At 43.1% G+C, this 16803-nt stretch overlaps 1 long non-coding RNA gene across 1 annotated transcript; it reads left to right on the top strand.

The window, feature by feature from the left end:
* The first annotated feature begins 781 nt into the window (after positions 1-781).
* LOC144577097 (uncharacterized) lies at positions 782-15936 on the top strand. The gene is made up of 4 exons (XR_013520382.1): positions 782-870; positions 14802-14960; positions 15160-15248; positions 15464-15936. It is a non-coding gene; the product is annotated as an uncharacterized LOC144577097 (long non-coding RNA).
* Positions 15937-16803: the final 867 nt, after the last annotated feature.

The following is a 16803-nucleotide window of genomic DNA, read 5'->3' as shown; positions in this document are numbered from 1 at the left end:
AAAGTATAGATATTCCTTTTAGGTCCAACTCGCACAAATTGTGGTGCAGCAGCGTTCGATTCCGGAAAGAGCACGGTTTCTATTTCTGTCAGCCTTATGTCTGCCTGAAACCATTTTACGATTATTTTGTGTCCTCCGTTTTCCCAATTGGACGACTTCACCACCACCCCTGAGAGGCAGCTGCTTCCAGGATATTGCACAATTTATTGAGTTCATGAGAATTGTGATCACTGGCAGCACCGACCTTTACGGAGGGAATCACAGGCACTTTTATTCGAATTTGTTGACTTACGGAGGAGGCAATTTCTCCCAGTGATGTCCCTTTATCCAGGAACAGGAGCCATCAAAGTGTCACAAACTCAAGAGCTGGAAGGGCTCTCCGCCAGTCTTCCTGCCAGTCCTCTTGGTTTTACACATGAGGAAACTGAGACCTAGAAAAGTTGTTACTTGTTAACTAGTCGCCCAGGAGCAGATCTGCAAGAAGCTCTTAGCAATCCTGATTCCAAGTCTAAAGCTCTTGCGTTAACTCTGTGCCGCCTCCTAGATGCTGATCTTCTTAATACTGATAGCACATTTGCCAAATGTTTGCTGATATGGTTCGGCTGTGTCCCCACCTAAATCTCATCTTGAATTGTAGTTCCCATAATCCCCACGTGCCGTGGGAGGGACCCCGTAGGAGGTAATTTAATCATGGGGGCGGGTACCCTCATGCTGTTCTCCTGATAATGAGTGAAGTCTCACGAGATCTGATGATTTTATAAACAGGAGTTCCCCTGCACAAGCTTTCTTGCCCACTGCCATGTAAGAAGTCCCTTTGCTCTTCCTTCATCTTCTGCCATGATTGTGAGGCCTCTGCAGCCATGTGGAACTGTGAGTTCATTACATCTCTTTTCTTTATAAATTACTCAGTCTCAGGTATGTCTTTGTTAGTAGTGTGAGAACAGACTAATATGTTTGCCCTGCAAAACTTCCTTATTCTTAAGCAAAATGATTTCCAAATTTTCTGTTAGACATGTAATTTAGAACTACAATTAATTAAACAATAGCTGAGTGTCAATTACTGTAGTATTTCCTGCACAGGGACACATTTAGGGTAAAAATGCTGTACCAGGTATTATTTTCCTGGAAGCTATAAAATGTAGGGTATCAGTAAATGGAAAAAGATAGAACATTAATTGATGAAAGAATTCCGCTACAGAGAATCTCTTCCCCTTCAATATAGCCATAGAGACTAGACTGGTCATTATTGGCAGTTTACAAAAGGATTAAAGGGCCTACAGAAATATTCTCAGCTATTTAACGAAGAGGCTGGCAAGTGAATTTGGTGTAGGTACGTCAATTTGTGTGCATTGGATATGTTATAAAAGAAGGAAGTCTGGGTTCAGCTAGGGGATGGCGGGAAAAGCAGGATCCCAGAAGGAGGCTGGAAGAGTTGGAAACAGATGGAATGAATGACCCACATGTCAAGTCTCTTCACCTGCCCACCTGGCCACGCAAAAGGCAACGCCCTGCAAATGGATCATCTTGTTCTTACTGTAACACATAAAAAGCAGTGAGCAACACAAACTCATCCGTGTCAGTGGAAAGATTAAACTCTGTGACATATTTAAGAAGGTTTGAGTCAAATATGAGTGACCAAGGCTGGTGACACAGCCCCAGGAGGTCCTGAGAACATGTACCCCAGGTATTTGGGTTACAGCTTAATTTTATACATTTTAGGGGGACAGAAGTTACAGGCAGACATCAATTAATACATGTAAGGTGTACACTGGTTGAGTCTTGAAGCGGTCGTTGGGGGCAGGCTGGGAGGATAAGGCACAGCTTCCAGGTCACAGCGGATTCAAAAATTTTCCAATTGCCAATGAGTTGAAAGAGTTAAGTTATTATCCAAAGACCAGGAATCAACAGAAAGGAAAGTCTTCTAGGTTAAGATAAGAGGTTGCAGAGACCAGGGATTTTATTATTGCAGATGAAGCCTCCTCCAGGCTGTAGAGAGAATAGAGAACAAATGTCTCTTATCAGACCTAAAAACATGCCAAACCCTTAGTTAAATCTCTCCCAGATGAGATAAAGACCTAGAAAGGGAAGAGAATTCTCTACAGAATGTGGATTTCACCACAAGAGACAGCTTTTCAGGGCCATTTTAAAAGATGTCAAATAAATATATTTTGGGGTAAAATACTTCAGTGCTTTTAGGGGCCTGCTATCTGTCCTGTGATGCTATACTAGAGTCAGGTTGGTGTTTGGTGTATTATCACGACAAAGAGTCGGCTTTGGCAATTCTGAGATCTCTGCTTTAATGTTACTGCTGGTCAGTTGAGCCTAAATTCCAAAGGGAGGAGGGCGTAAGGAGGTCTGTCCAAGCCCCTCTTCCCATCACAGCTTAAACTCGTTTCTCGGGTTTACTTTAGAATACCCTTGGCCTAGAGGGAGATCCATTTAGTCATTTTGGAGGCTTAAGATTTTATTTTTGGTTTACACCTGCTATTTATTTTTTCTCTGTTACATTGGCAAAGTAACCCCATCTGCCCCTGAAAAAGGCTTCCTGGTAATCTCTCAGGAATCAGGGTGACTTCTCTAGCTGTTGGCGAGTTTGACAAATTGCAGGGGAACTGCTACTTCCTAATCCTGCTCCAGATGTGTTCTGACCCTAGAACTGAACACAGAGAGAGTTCCAGTCCAACCCTACAGGAGGCAAGGGAAGGAGAGTCACCCAGAGAGAGTTCAGTACCAAAGTGCACCTTCATTTGGTATTAAAATAATAATAATAATAGATAAAAATTTTTAAAAAACAGCAAAAACAAAGGAATGTTGACTGGGCCATATGACATCAAACTAAGCCGTGAGATCCCCCTCCAGGAAGTGTCTAAGTGAGTCTGCGGAATGCAATTATTCCACTCAAACACAGATCTTGAGAAGAGTATGAAGGACTTGGCAGAGAATCACTGAAGTAGGGAATTAATAAGGTTCAAACCTAGTGTTAAAGAAACCTTCTGAATTCCAACATTCAATGAGGCATCTTTGGTTGTGTTCTAAAGTTAAGGAAACTAGAGTTAAGTGTAACAAGAGGCAAGGTCCCCAGCTACCGGACAGGGTGGGCCTTGGCTTGGCTCTTTTAAGCTGATGTTGGGGCAGGCAAAGACAGATGAAGTGAGAGGCTCCACTGTGCAAGTGTGGGGCAGATCCTGCCTTTCTTTGTGATGTCAATATTTTGTTCATCATGATTGTTTTTCAATTGACTTTTACATTTAAAAACATTTCACAACTGGGTGCAGTGGCTCACGCCTGTCATCCTGACACTTTGGGAAGTCAAGGTAGGTGTACTGATTGAGGCCTACCTTGATAGAGAGAGACCCCCATCTATGCAAAAAGTATATTGAAATTAGCCAGGCATAGTGATGCATGCCTATAGTCCCAGCTGCTCTGAAGGCTCAGGCTCTGGAGGATCCCTAGAGTCCAGGAGGTGGAGGGTGCAGTGAACCTTCATTGCACAACTGCACTCCAGCCTGGGCAACAGAGTGAGGCTTCGCTTCAAAAATAAAAAAATTTAAAAAGACTGCAAAACCGACCAAAAGAAGGCACAATATATTTTTTGAAAGACCCACCTCGTTTAAAATGCAATTTATCATGACTGCTGAGCTGCTCTGTGTCCCCCTAAATTTATTGTTCCCCATGAGTTCTCATTTGTTTGACTCTGGTCACAGCCCCAGGAAAGAGCTTAACAGATGCAAGTGACAGATGTGAAAGATGGCGACAGAAAAGTCACCATCTCTTAAGGGTTGAATTGTGTCCGCCAAGAAGATGTGGAGGTCTTAACCTGCAGTGCCTTGGAATGTGACCTTATTTGGAAATAAGGTAATTGCAAATGTAATTAGTTAAGATGAGATCACATGTGAGTAGGATGAGCCCCTAATACCATATGATTGGTATCCTTATCAAAAGGGGAAATTTGGACACAGACGTGCACCCAGGGAGAAGGCCACGTGACTATGAGGGCAGAGATTGGGGTGATGCTTCTGTAAGACAAGGAATCCCAAAGATTGCCAGCCAAGTGCCAGAAGCCAAGAGAGCAGCAGGGAATAGAAGGGAGCAGATTTGTCCTCACAGCCTGCAATCCTACAACACCTTGATCTTGGACTTGGAGGCTCCAGAACTGTCAGACAATGAATGTCTGTTGCTGAAGCCACTCAGTTTGTGGTACTTTGTTGTGCAGTCCTAGGAAACTAACACACCATCCCCGGTCTTAAGGACCGACCAAGCACCTCTGTATCAGATAGGCCTGCTTCAGCCCTGTAGCCAGGGAAGACCAGATCAGCTCTCATCCCAGAGATGAGCAAATCAATCCAAATCCAGAGGCTAAGAGGGCCGGATGGGAGGGAAAAGCTAGCTCCTTACAGGGAGGGTGAGGCAGAGTTAGAACCAGGGTCATGATCACTGTCAGAACACAGCACCTCATACAAATGCCAGAGCCAGGCAGGTCAGATGAGCAGACATCTCTGAGATGGGTGGGTGATCAAAGCAAGTGGGACCAAGAGAGAAAGTGTGAACAGGACAGAAATTTAGCATTGAGTAATCCTCTGGGACGACAGCTGCTTCATCAGATCTCATGAGACTTATCCACTACCACGAGAATAGGATGGGGGGCCACCCCCATCATTCAGTGATCCCCCACCGGCTTCCTCCCATAACATGTGGGAATTATGGGAGCTACAAATCAAGATGGGATTTGGGTGGGGACACAGCCAAACCATATCACCCAGCAAGGAAAGAAGGCCAACGGAGGACTGAGTTGTTTCACATTTCAGTATTCTCGCTAATACTGGGCATCTACTTCATGGGAAGAATGCTCATGTGACATGCCCAAGGAGTTTGTGTACTCTTTACATATAGGAATGAGATTAGGTCAAATTGCTCCATCCTCATGTGCTTCAGAAAAGCAAAACCTGGGGGAATTCAAGCATCTCCTTTGCTCCCTTGCTGACAGAGGTCTGCTTTGTTTTCCCTTGTGACACATTTGCATTTCACTCAAAGTATGCCTGCCTCAGTTTTTCATTTATAGCTGGATTCTCTATTGTTTTCATTTAATTCCTTCTCAGATTCTTGAACTGCACATTGTCCCTGAGCTAGATGGTACCCAATAGTAATACGATACAATGCAAAGGCCACCGGGAACCATTCTCCTAGACTCAAGTGACCAGGTTCTGCTAACTGCAATCCTTCTCCCCAAGCACCTTCCAGCAACCAGAAAAACCCTCAGGTCAGCTTCCTTGTCCAACCTCAAAGTGTGTTTTGTGACCCTGCTGTGCACAGCAAACTCCTAGAAGCCTCCTTCCTAAGTCGCTATTAGCTTTCTCATCAGCCATATTTCTAAACCAAGATAACCCATCAGTGGGAAAATAATGCAAAAACTTGAGAAACATTCCCAGAATCATAACTTCTACTCTCCCTTTTGAGACTGAGGATCTTCCAGGGCAGGGTCTGAGTCTCATTCATCTATTTACAAAGTTTTAAAAAACATATTTGTGGGTAGATAGTAGGTGTGTATATTTATGAGGTACATGAGATATTTTGTTGCAGGCATTCAATGTGTAATAATCACATCAGGGTAAATGGAGTATTCATCACTTCAAGCATTTATAACTTCTTTGGATTATAACATTCCAATGACACTCTTTTAGTTTTTATTTTATTTTATTTTTTTGAGAAGAGTCTTGCTCTGTTGCCCACGCTGGAGTGCAGTGGCACAACCTTGGCTTACTGCAACCTCCACTTTCCAGGTTCAGGCAATTCTCCTGCCTCAGCCTCCTGAGTAGCTGGGATTACTGGCACCTGCCACTACACCTGGCTTGTGTGTGTGTGTGTGTGCACGCGCACGTATGTTTAGTAAAGATGGGGGTTTCACCACTTGGCCAGGCTAGTCTCAAACTCCTGACCTCAGGTGACACACCAGCCTTGGCCTCCCATGTGCTGGGCTTACAGGCGTGAGTCATCATGCCCAGACACTTTTAGTTATTTTAGAATGCACATTTAAATTCTTATTGACCATAATCATGCTATGGTACTATCAAATAGTAGACCTTATTCATCCTATTTTTTGTGTTCATTAACCACTCCCATTTCCACTCCCTGTTCCCCAGCACCCTTCTTGGACTCTGGTAACCATCCTTCTACTCTCCATCTCCATGAGTTCAATGGTTTCCATTTTTAGCTCCCACAAATGAGTCTGAATATATGAAGCTAGTATTTCTGTGCCTGGCTTATTTCACTTAACATAATGTCCTTCAGTTCTATCTGTGTTGTTGAAAATAACAAGATTTCCTTCTTTTCATGGCTAAATAATATTCTATTGTGCGTATACACAGTATTTTCTTTATACATTTGTCTGTCGATGCACGTTTAGGTTGTTTCCCAATCTTGGCTGGTGTGAATAGTCCTGCAGTAAACATGGAAGTGCAGGTATCTCTTTGCTATACTGAATTCCTTTCTTTGGGGTATGGACCTAGTCCTATTCTGCTTTATACTCCTAATGTCTAGCCTTTCTACATTTAGTAGTTGATCAAAAAATGTTTGTTGATCTAAAATGATTTGCATCATCCCTTGCATCAAAGGAAGCCAGCTATGCCAAGCAGGAGTGAATTCTCACTGTGAAGCCCATGGGGCACTGGTCTTCCGAAAGCAGGCACTGTCACCCCTCTGCCGCCACCCCCTGGAGGCATCTGCCTGTTACCCTTTATCATAGTAAGAACAAATAGTCTGTTGGTTATGATTCAAAATGCAAAGAGGCCATCACATGCCTTCTAATTAATTAAGGTGGATTAAATCACAGAAATTAAAGATTTTGAGTGATCTGTTATTTTAGCTTCATATTTAAAGACTCAACGATGACCTGTTCCTCCATGTGCCATGAATCATGTGGTGAATAAATGATTTAAGGTAACTGCTACATTATACCCGGGAGGGCCTGTCGATACGGCTTGCTATCAACTGCCACTTTATATCAAGGCTAATGGAATGAAATGTAATAGGAAATCCTGGTTTGGAGGAAAATAAAAGAGTGGTTGTCCATTGATTAAATTTACCTGAAAGTCTGACATATTCATCGACCAAATGTTGTATTTCTGAATGAGTCATGTGCTTTTAAGAGCCTGACAGTAATATGCTGGTTGCATTTTTTGACTGATCACCAAAAGCATTTGTTCCCTAGGTGAATACACGTGATCCTAGGGACCAAAAGCTTCAGAAACTCCAAACATGCCCAGTCAGTACTGTGTGACTTGATTGATCCTAGCTATCTGCTGCTGAAGATCCCAACTCAGTGGGCCTAGAACACAGACCAGAAAGGGTTTGCAACTAAACTGGTCCAAGCTCACATTGCACAGATGAGGAAACCTTTCTGCTACACTGATCAGTTTCCTATTGTTGCTGTAACAAATTACCCCCAACCTAGTGACTTTAAGCAATGCAGATGATACTCTCTTATGGTTCTGGAGGTCAGAAGTCTAAAATAGAGGCCTGGCATGGTGGCTCATGCATGTAATCCCAGTACTTTGGGAGGCCACAGCAGGAAGATCACTTGAGGCCAGGAGTTCAAGACCAGGCTGAGAAAAATGGTGAGACTCCCCCCCATCTCTACAAAACAGAAAACAAAAATGTTCGCCCGATGTGGTTGTGTACACTGACGTCCCAGCTACTCAAGAGGCTAAGTCGAGTCGGTGGGGAGAATCGTCTGAGGTCAGGAGTCTGAGGCTGCAGTGAGCTATGATCACACCAGTGCACTCTGGCCTGGGCAACAGAGTAAAAGACTCCATCTCAAAAAAAAAGTCTAAAATGGGTCTGCAAGGCTGGGTTCCCTTTGGAGTTTCCAGGGGAGTATTTCTCTCCCTTCCTTTTCCAGCTCCTCGTGACCCCCTGCATCTTTTAGCCCTTGCCTGCCTTTCTTCATCTTTAAAGGCAATAGGGCAGTGTCTTCTTTCCCATATGACCTCCTGCCTCTCTTTCTTGTAAGAGCCCTTGTGACTACATGGAGCCCACCCAGGTAATCCAGAATCGTCTCCCCATCTCAAGACCCTTAAGTGAATCCCATCTACAAAGCCCCTCTGCCACATAAGGTAACATATTTGCAGGTTCTGGGGAGTAGAATGTAGACATCTTTGGAGGACCATCATTCAGCCAGCCGTGCTGTCAAAAGAGGAAATTTTCTAAATAAACCACTGAAAATATTTCTCTACATCCTTGATTGACAGAAGCTCAGGGATCTCGTCAATCTCTTGAAGATGCAGTGATGAGAGCGTAGACTATGAGCACAAGAATCGGGCAGGCTAAGTCTGAGCTTGGCTCTGCCATTCACAAGGTCTGTGGGCTTGGACCAAAGCATTTATGAATCATTGATGCCTCAGAAGCCTCGAAACCTTGAAGGAAGTGGTAAGAAATGAGGCAAGTAGACAGAGGATGAGAGACTTGAAGTGCACTAATGAGCTGCACGCAGAAACATGAGTTCCACAAAAGCAGAGATCTCCTTTGCTCTGTCCACCCCTGCACCCACAGTGCCTAGAATAGCGCTACCATAAAAAATGTTTGATGAATGAGTGTTCGATATCATGAACAGGTTAATATTAAAACTGACCCTGGTGAACACTTTTACACAATTTGCAGGAATGTAAACTAGTGTAACCATTACGGAAAACAGTATGGAGATACTTTGAAGAACTAAAAATAGAACTACCATTCAACCCAGCAACCCTACTACTGGGTATCTACCAAAGGAAAAGAAGTCACTATATGAAAAAGATAAATGCACATGCGTGTTTATTGTAGCACAATTCATAATTGCAAAGATATGGAACCAACCTAAATGACCATCAACTGCATGGATAAAGAAAATCTAGTATATATACACCGTAGAATACTACTCAGCCATGAAAAGGAATGAAATAAATGTCTTTTGTAGCAACTTGGATGGAGCTGGAGGCCGTTATTCTAAGTGAAGTAACTCAGGAGTGGAAAATCAAACACTGTATGTTCTCACTCATAAGTGGGAGCTAAGCTGTGAAGGTGCAGTGGCATGAGAATGATGTAATGAACTTTGGGGAATCAGATGGGAAGATGGAAGCAGGGTGAAAGACAAAGGCTACATATTGAGTACAGTGTACACTGTTTGGGTGATGGGTACACCAGAATCTCAGAAATCACCACCAACGATCTTATCCACATAACCAAAAACCACCTGTACCCCAGAAACTATTGAAATAAGAAATAAAATAAAATTGACCCTGGCATAGAGTTGGGTTCAATAAATATTTGTGAGCAAATAAAATAATACCTGAATTCTGGTGGAGATGTGATTTAGTGGCTTTTATTATTTCCTCCTCAATAAAGGTGGCAAACTCCAATGCATATGGTGCCAGGAGGCTGAGAGCGAGTGTGGCTGATCTAAAATGCACAGAGACCACCAGTCAGCCCCTGATTATCCTTGCCACAGAGAATTTGGGTTCAATGCAGCCAGATTTTCTGATATTTTTATTTAAAGGGACATCCCAAATCCAGATTTTCACAGGAGATGATTGGTTTTTAAACATGATCTCAAATTATTTTAAACATCGTTCATTAGGTACAGCTGAAATGTCTGCCAGCCAAATTCAGACCAAGGCCCTCACTTTGCTATGTCTCCTCTTCTGCCTTCCTTGATTTCTAGGGTAGTGAGGGTTTGATAATGAGATGGCCCTGAACTGCTGGTTGATCAGAATTTTAAAAGGGACTAAGAGAAGGATCTCCTACACACATAAAAAAGCACAGCCTAATGAGCTTCCCACGTCAGCCCCTCCTAAAAATGAAATAGAGATCAGAGAGATGACAACTTGCTGCCAATCAGACCACAGTAAGCAGAAATACAGCTTCTCTTTGTGAGCCTTGAGGTGTTGCTGATAAATTAAGCAGGGCCCAAGGACAGCTCTAGATGGTAGAATCCATTCAAGTCCCTGGATTGTAATTACAAGGTAAGAAACACCGCTTAGACCCCGTTGCAGAATACTGTCTTCATAATTGAGGCGCACATACTTGCCTGTGGATGTCTTTAATTTAAACATGGACTATTTACTTCTTCAGGGTTTTTTAATCACAAAGTCTCACTGATCACCCCGTCTGGGCAGCAGTGTTTCTTACCTAGCATCTGGACAGGCTCTCAGATGTGCAGGCTCAGGTTGCTCTGGCAGGTACCAGCCAAAGGAGATGGAAGTTAAGACTGGATGAGCTCCCTGAGAGCTCATGTCTCAGGATGGAAAGATGAAAAATTCCAGGTGGAGTTTTATCTTTTCTGGCAATTATCCAGTGACCATGGAAGAGTCAGCGACCCTTTCTGGGCCTCAGTTTTCAAATCCGTAGACTAAGGGAGCTGCCAGGCATGGTTGTTATTGGAAAGAGGTCCTGATCCAGACCCCAAGAGAGGATTCTTGGATCTTTCACAAGAAAGAATTTGGAGGCTGGGCGTGGTGGCTCACACCTGTAATCCCAGAACTTTGGGAGGCCGAGGTGGGCGGATCACAAGGTCAAGAGATCGAGACCATCCTGGCCAACTTGGTGAAACCCCGTCTCTACTAAAAATATAAAAATTAGCTGGGTGTGGTGGTGTGTGCCTGTAGTCCCAGCTACTCGGGAGGCTAAGGCAGAATTGCTTGAACCTGGGAGGCGGAGGTTGCCGTGAACCGAGATGGCGCCACTGCACTCCAGCCTGGCATCTGGCAACAGAGCAAGATTGTCTCCAAAAAAAAAAAAGAATTTGGGACAAGTCCATAAACTAAAGGCAAGTTGATTAAGGTAAAGAGATAAATAATAGTTACTCCACAGTGCAGACCAGTGGCTTGGGCCACTCAGTTCCTTGTATGTATGATTTCTTAATCTTATGCTAAACAAGGTGTGGATTATTCATGAGTTTTCTGGGAAAGGGGTGGGCAATTCCTGGAACTGAGTGTTCCTCTCCCTTTTAGACCATATAGGGTAACTTCCTGACGTTGCCATGGAATCTGTAAACTGCCATGGTGCTGGCGGGAGTGCCTCTTAGCAAGCTAATGCATTATGATTAGCATATAATGTACAATGAGGAAAACCAGAGGTCATTCTCATTGCCATCTTGGTTTTGGTGGGTGCTAGCTGGCTTCTTTACCACAGCCTATTTAATCGGCAAGATCTTTATGACCCATATCTTGTGATGACCTCCTATCTCATCCTGTGACTTAGAATGAATGCCTTAACCTTCTAGGAATGCAGCCAAGTAGGTCTCAGTCTTACTTCACTCAACCCCTATTCAAGATGGAGTCACTGTGGTTTGAATGCCTCTGACTCAAGACTGTAGTCCCAGCTACTTGGGAGGCTGAGGTAAGAGGATCACTTGAGCTCAGGGGTTTGAGGCTGCAGTGAGACATGATCACACCACTGCATTTAAGCCTGGGTGACAGAACAAGACTGCCACTAAAAAGAAAAGAAGAAAGAAAAAAGGAAGAAGGAAAAAAAAGGAAGAGGAAGAAAAAAGAGAGCTGGCCATGAAATGACTTGTAGGTCCCCCTGATGCAGCAGTCTTCGGTTCTCTGACTCCACTTCCCTTGGTGATACCACCTGCTTCTCTGGTGTCACACTGAACTTCAGTGATGCCCCCCAGCATCTGCCAGGAATAGAAGCAACAGGACATGTGAAAATCCAAGAGAGGGGATAATAGAGCCTGCTTCCTCCACCTTTCCCTTGACCAGATCAGGCAGATTGACAACAGCTTGGGTTGCAAACCCTGTAGCCAGTGTGCCCACCTATTTGTACCATGACCTTGAAGGAAGCCAAAAAATTTTACCCTAAAGTATATTTCCTTGACATATTTCAAGATGGCTATTCAGAAGATCTGAAAATAGAAGAGTAACTAAGAAGCTGTCTTTTGCACAGAGATTTGCATCTACAGAGAAAACCTTCCAGGCTCTCTGAGGTCCTCCCCTTCCAGATCTAGGAAAGATGAACTAAGAGCCTGACGTCTCTCGGGTCTGAAAGGAACATTTCTCACCTCTCCTCTCTGAGGGCTGCTACCAGTGAGGTTTCATCTACATAATAAGACCACCTTTGCTAGCCAGGCATCCTCTTCTCTCCCTTCCATGACCTGTTTTGCCACTGTCACCTGATTTACCACCACAACCTTTTTGGGCCTGGGTTCTGGGCCCCCATTCTTTGTGTAACCTGAAGATGGCATAAAAGCATCAACCATCTGGCCATTTCTTTGAGATCTTCTATTACATCAGACTCCCATGCATATCAATAAACATATATACTTTTTCTCTTATCGATTTACCTTTTGTCAGTTGATTTCTCAGAGAACCATCAGAGGGTGGAAGGGAAGTATTCTCTCAGCCCCTGCAACCTCATACCCACCTCTGTCCATTTGAAGAAAATTGTTCTGAACAATTCTGGGAAGGATGCTGAGAAAGAGATTATTTTTGACCACCGACTAATATCTTTCTTCTTAATTCTTTGAATAAATGATTCATGGAATGCATGCATTTTAAGGAATTGAATGCATTTTGGTTGTTTTCCTGGAACTCCCCATTTCTGAATAGTCATAAATATACCCAGATATAGCTGAGTGACTATCAGAATGCCCCATGTGTCTGTTACATTTGCTCCAGAAAAATTCATTAATAAATAAACATATTCCATAAATATGCCAGATAAAACAAAGGTAATGAGATTCACTTTTAACAAGTCAATATTGAGAATAACAAATGATGACTTTTTAGGGGATTTTCCTGTAAGTTTCCTGAAAGCCCCATAAATCTTTTCCTTCACCTCCTTCTATCCATAACTATGTTCTTCTGATTAAAAATTTACCATCCCACAATTAACAATCTGGTCAATTACACAGTTACAAGAAAATGATGAGAATGTGGAAAATGGCAAAGAACCATGGGAGTGAGTCTTCTGATTGCTCAAATTCTCTTAATGCCCAATGACCCAAGGCTGCTACCTAGTGTATTTTCTCAGAGGGATTGGAGTATAGGTAGGATTGGCAGCCAGGTGTGATTTGAGTATTATTATTATTATTGAGACAGAGTCTCACTTTGTCACCCAGGTTGGAGTGCAGTGACATGATCATAGCTCACTGTAGCCTCGAACTCCTGGGCTCAAGGGATCCTCCTATCTCAGCCTCCCCAGTAACTAGGACTATAGGCACATACCACAATGCCCAGCTAGTTTTTCTTATTTTTAATTTTTGTAAAGACAGTGTCTCACTATGTTGCCCAGGCTGATCTCAAGCTCCTGACCTCAGCAATCCTCCCACCTCAGCCTCCCAAAGCACTAAGAGTATAGATGTCAGCCCCCAGCATGTGGTCCAATTTGAAAATATTGTGCTGAAATGGCTTTCCTTACTGGCACTGGGTTCCGTGACTTCCATTCCAATGGTGTTCTGCACATTTAGTAAGGACTCGAATGAATTAGGTCTTGATTGGCCAAGGTACAGAGTCACATTTGTTTTATATGATAAGGTTTGCAAAAGTCAAGATGGAGAAGAGTACCCCATTAGGCTTTCACAGCTTAGTGAAAATACCCCCTAAGCTTAAAATGGTATTATGGAAAGAAGAGGCGATTTGGAATCTTATTGACCTGGTTGAATCCAAGCCCCACACTTACAAACCAGTTTCATGATCTTGAACAAGATACTTAAAAGCAGTTTTAATTCATCTTGAAGTAGCTGCAATAAAGGCTAATTCACAGGATGGTTGAGGGGTAGAATAAAACATCCTATCTAAATTACCTAGAGTGGCAAAAAGATAGCAGATAGCCAATAAATATTTAGGATTTTCTCCCAACCTGTCCCTACCCACTGTTCCCTTGGTTTTAATTACTTTTATTTTAATTCAGATTTTCCAAGTAACCAAAGTAGGAAAAAATGTCAAAGTATTTGAAATTTTTTTTCTCATTATTAAGTACATTGCATAGTGATCTATCTATCAAAGTTGTATTATTTGTGTTTGGAACTTAATGGTTAGAATCTGGAAAAAAAAAAAAAGGAGCCATTCTAAACCACAAAGAGTTTTTCTCTATAAAGAGTTTGAAGGTCTGCATTCACTGTTTTTGCAGACTAAACTTTGTTTAAAGGACATTCTTTGATTGTATGGATTTGAAAGAAAACACTGCAAGATTGTCCCTGCTGCTTTGGGGTGACCATTCACCTGAATGCAGTATTTTACGCTGAGGAGAAATTTGGTTGAAGAATTAGAATATTGCGAGATTTAATTGAACTAAAGTCATTTACAAATGTCTTGCCTTTTGATGGTGGTGGGGGTGATAGTCTCGGGGGAGGATACTGGGGTGTTTCTTAGTTCTGTGTGACCCTAGAGAGCCTTCTGCACACTGATGCTTGTGCTCTGGAAATTGTTGGTGGAAAATCTGGATTGGAGAGACGGCAGGAGGTAGAAAGGACCTGTGTTTTTTTCCAGAAGATTCTTCACACCAGAGCAGAGACGGTGGAAAATACTGGCTTGAGCTTGACACAGACCAACATGGACTAGAGTATCAATTCTCCTAAGTGACGTTATCAATGCATAAATGATGCATAACCTACTGATATCAAACCATTCTGCTCCCATGATATTATCCTGCTGGAGACATAGACCAAGGTCACTACCCTGTGTGTAGGAGTGTGTTCCCCAGAGAAAAGTGGATGCTTCCATTTTTAATTATTGAAGGAAACAGTAGATTATGGAACAGGAACCAAGGATGGTTGGGTGTGGCGCTCATGCTGAGCTTCCAGCAAAACATTTCTTCTCTTTCTGTAGCTCATGACATCCTGGCATCAACTGTCCTGTGAGCCATCCATGGAAGAAGTTCTCTTCTGAAGCCACAGTGGAGGTAGCATAGGTGGATGCGGTGAAGAATCGCTGTGCCCAGGGCAATCGTCAGTAATAACAGAGCTGATGGGACAATAACTCAGAGAGGTGAGCACACCACAGACAGCACCAGGGGGCAAATGTTCTTCCTGATTAACGGGAGGTTCAAGCCAATGTCAGACAATAAAGGAAATCTCACCACAGTGTATATTCACAGACTTCTTAGGTTCAGATATTTTGTTTACAAGACAAATCATTTCCCTAACCCTGCTCGTCTCAATTGACCTGGTTAAAATTGTTTCCAAAGCCAGCAGTTCTAAAGAGCAGAACCAGAACAGAATGGAAACTTTCTGGACTTGCTCACCAAAACCTGAGGCCCTCATCTCAGCCCACCCAGTGAGTATACCTGGAGTTTTTTTTATTTCTTTCGAAAGACTCCCCAACCCCGTTCTGCCTTTTAACACAGAGAATAAGAAAGGAAAAAAATGTGTGTTGAGTTCACTCCCCCCATAGTGATATTTATTTACCAGAGACAAATTATATCTTCATTATAAATTCAGATTTGAATTGTGCTTCACTAGCAAAACTGGCTCTGTGTTTTATTCATAAAGGAAGCCCGTGTGATCTCCCAACCTCAGCTCAGATGGAAAGAAGAACACGTCTGTGCGTCTGCTCACCCGAGCCTGATCACATTTCCAGACACCACCCCAGCAAATTAAGCAGATGCTAAAATCACATAGAAGCGTATCTAATGCACAGGATAAACATGAGCTACTGGAAAGAGGTAGGATCAGTAATACAGAAAAAAAGGGAAGAAAGCACAGCCCATTTGGAACGGAGGGAAGAAATCACACACCACTCGACAGGGGAAATGGCTGCATTTCACCAAGGCAGGTGCACCGGGAATGCTTGTGTATTAAATCATTACTGGGATTTAAAGAGACCATGTAAGAAGGCAGTGTTACAGATTGATTCACACGCTATTTATAATTCCTTAACAATGTTTGATGTTCTGGAGTCAGAAAAATAGATCATGGGAATGGTTTGCTGAAAAGAAATTAAACACACGGTATTTATTTCTCTCTACTGAATGAAGTGCTGCAACCACCATTTATATTTTTTCCAATGCCGTAAAAATGTCTTTGTTGTTCTGCATAACACTATATAAAACATGGTGCAAATAGGATTCTTGCTTACGCAGGCGTGAGAGTAGAGGAAACAGCCAAAGGAATGGAAAGCAAGGCTCCTAGAAACCACATTCTCAGACCCCATCCAAGAATCTGAGAGGGAAGACCAAGGTAGTAAGCCTGACAGCCTCGGGCTCACTCTGAAACTGGGAGCAGTTTCCCTTGAAACTGGGAAAGAGAGAAATGTTCCAGTTGTCCTTAGACCTTGTTTCCGGAGCGCCAGGCCTTAGTTTTGTGAATGGAAGGGGGAAGGAAAGTGAAAGAAATCAAAATATTTCACCACAAAATATGGTTCCCTGGCATCATGAGCATCTTACACTAAAAACCCATGGAGATCATCAAGTGCTGGAAGAAAACTTTTGCCTTATCTACATAAAGATAGGACTGGCTGGGCATGGTGGCTCATGCCTGTAATCCCAGCACTTAGGGAGGACAAGGCAGGAGGATCACTTGAGGCCAGGAGTTCTAGACCAGCATGGGCAACATGGCGGGGGGGGGGGGGGGGGGGGGGGGGGGGGGGGGGAGATAGGACTGACCCACCAAGGAGAACAATTTGTTCTTGTCCTCCTCCTTGTTAACCTTGTTTCATTACATGAAAGAAGACCATTTTTCAAGACAATGACTGTCTCAAATGATCATTTAAATTCCAAAAAGAACATTTGCAAGTTTCTCCCCCACTTCCAATAGCCAAAGCAATCTTAAGCAAAAAGAACAATGCCAGAGGCGTAAGGCTATAGTAACCAGAACAGCAAGGTACTGATACA

This window comes from Callithrix jacchus, chromosome 7 (assembly GCF_049354715.1).
Source record: "Callithrix jacchus isolate 240 chromosome 7, calJac240_pri, whole genome shotgun sequence".
NCBI classification, from domain to species: domain Eukaryota; kingdom Metazoa; phylum Chordata; class Mammalia; order Primates; family Cebidae; genus Callithrix; species Callithrix jacchus.
Note: the sequence above shows the minus strand (reverse complement) of the source record. Positions and strands in the feature narration are given on the sequence as shown.